The following is a 2,767-nucleotide window of genomic DNA, read 5'->3' as shown; positions in this document are numbered from 1 at the left end:
ACATTTTGGGCACCCAAGCAGGCAGGCTGACAACAGACTCAGGGACAGTCCCTTCTCTAGTTGTTTGGGGGATCTGTATGAAGACCAAGCTGCTCATTTGCTTCATATGTGCAGAGGGCTAGGTATAACCCCTGCGTATTCTTTGGTTAGTAATTCAGCCTCTTGGTATCTCCAGGTGTCCAAGTTAGTTGACTTGGTTGCTTGGTCTCCATGTGGAATCTCTGTCTTCTTTTGGTCCCTCAGTCTTTATCCCAACTGTTCCTTAAGACTCCAAGTTCCATCTCATGTTTTGGTGTGAGTATTTGTACTGGCTTGTTCTGTATGTCAACATGACACAAGAAGGAATTATCACAAAGAAAGGAACCTCAGCTGAGGAAATGCCTCCATGAGATCCTGTTTCGGCGCCAGCACCGACACACTACAGAAAATCGGGCGAAAGCCTGTGGAATTAAAGAAACACACACACACACACACACACACACACACACACACACACACACACACACACACACACACACACACACACACACACAGAGGTTATTCGTGCAAAAACACTTTACCATTACCTTGTCCCTTTTTTATGACAAGTTTTACTCACCCTAGCCCAAATCACCGAGGCCTGTTTTTGCCCATCTACCCCAATACGTCCCTGCTTCTGCGCCGGCTTCCCGGGATGTCCCATCAGGAGATCTCTCTTCTCTGATCTCGGTTCGCTGGATTCGAAGTTCAAATCTCGGTGGGACCTCCAACACCCTTTATCTTCTCTTCAGCTCTTCTGCTGAAGAATTTGTCCTTCACGATGACAGGTTGCTTAGGGAGCTTCCTCTTCTCCAGAACTTTGTAGTAGCCTGATCGAACAACATCAATGATGGGAGCAGCTCCAGTCTTGTTTTTTGCTGCATTGACCTGTGTCTGATCGCTGATCAACGTCCATAATTTATCCAGGTTGACAGTTGGGCAGAAGCTCTGGTTCCTCTTCAAGTGGTAATGCCTCATGCCAACTTCGCTGAAGTAACCTGGATGATATTTGTCAAAGTTGATCCTGTGGTGATGCATGCCTCCAGCATTCCTGCGGCCTCCTGGGTGCTTGCGGTGCTTACCAATGCGACCATGGCTGTGGCTCACGTGGCCCGGGAGTTTCTCGGTACCGTGTCGGTGCTGGCGCCAACAATCCTGCTGTAAGGCATTTTCTCAACTAGTGATCAAGGCAGGAGGGTTCGGCCCACTGTGGGTGGTGGCAATCTTGGGCTGGTATTCCTGGTTTCTATAAGAAAGCAACCGAACAAGCCAGGAGTAGCAAGCCAGTAAGTAACATCCCTCTATTGTCTCTGCATCAGCACCTGCTTCCTGACCTGCTTGAGTTCCAGTCCTGACTTCCTTTGGTGATGAACAGCAATGTGGAAGTATAAGCTGAATAAACCCTTTCCTCCCAAACTTGTTTCTTGGTCATGACGTTTTATGCAGGATTGGGGAACCTGACTAAGACTGTGTTTACATCTTTTTGTCATTGGCTGCTGGGTGGATCCACTCAGAGGACAGTTATTCTAGGTTCCTGTCTGTAAGCGTATTGTTAATAATGGCAGGGATTGGTTCTTACCCATGGAATAGGTCTCAATTTGCGTCAGGTTTTGGTTGGCCATTCCACCAGTCTCTGTTCTATCTTTGTCCCTGCACATCTTGTAGGCAGGACACCTTTTGTAACCTTTCGTAAAGACTTTGTGGATGGGTCACTGACCTTATCCTTCCACTGGGCGTACTTTCTGTCTATAAGAAGTGTCTATTTCAGGATCCATATCCCCCTACTGCTAGAATCTCAACTAGAGTTGCCCCTTCAAACCCTCTGTGGCCTCTCCTCAACCCTCCTAGATTGCCCTCCCAGCACATTTCTCTCCCATGCTTTCCTACACATGATCAGCCCCCTGCTCTGCTTCCTGCTCCATTTTCTAATCCACCCAGTTTCCTCCTTCAATTGATTTTAAATATCTACTTTATTTCCCTTTCTGAGAAAGATTCACATGTCCTTCCTTGTGCCCTCTTTGGTATTTGGCTTCTTTAGGTCTGTTGGCTATAGCATGGTTATTCTGTACTTTATGACTAAAATTCACATATAAGTGAGTACCTTTTCTTTTGCATCTGGGTTATCTCAATCAGAATATTTTCCAATTCTATCCAGTTGCCTGTGAAATCCATTAAGTTCCTTGTTTTTAATGGCTGAGAACTATACTATTGTGTTGATAAACTACATTTTTTTTTCTGTATCTATTCTTCATTTGAGAGACCTGGAATGTTGGAGCATTTTTTGAGAGATTGAATAGCTGGTTCTTGAGGTAGACTTATTCCCAGTCTTCTGAGAAACCACCAAGAGGTTTTACAGAATCATACAAGATTACATTCCCAGAAGGAGTGAAGAAATGTTCCTCTTGTTCCACAACCTCACCAGCATGTGCTATCCTTTGAGTTTTTGATTTTAGACATTCTGATTCCTTCTCAGTCATTTATTGCATGTATAGAGGGGTGCTCCTGATTTCTTTGAGTTAATTTTGTATCCTTCCACTTTGCTAAAATTGTTTATCCAGTATAGGAGTTCTCTGTTTGAACTGTTGGAGTCACTTATGTACACTATCATATCATTTGAAAACAGGGATACTTTGACTTCTTTCCTTCCAATTGGTATACTCATCATCTCCTTTATTGTCTTATTGCTTTTGCTAGAACTTCAAGTACTATATTGGAGAGATATGTGAGAGTGGACAGCCTTGTCTTATCC

The 2,767-nt window shown here is 44.3% G+C and overlaps 1 pseudogene; it reads right to left on the bottom strand.

The window, feature by feature from the left end:
* Nucleotides 1-726: 726 nt before the first annotated feature.
* Nucleotides 727-2,270, bottom strand: Rpl27al9 (ribosomal protein L27A like 9; annotated as a pseudogene).
* Nucleotides 2,271-2,767: the final 497 nt, after the last annotated feature.

This window comes from Rattus norvegicus, chromosome 9 (genome assembly GCF_021556685.1).
Source record: "Rattus norvegicus strain SHRSP/BbbUtx chromosome 9, alternate assembly SHRSP_T2T, whole genome shotgun sequence".
Lineage (NCBI taxonomy): Eukaryota > Metazoa > Chordata > Mammalia > Rodentia > Muridae > Rattus > Rattus norvegicus.
This window is presented reverse-complemented; position numbering and strand designations above follow the sequence as displayed.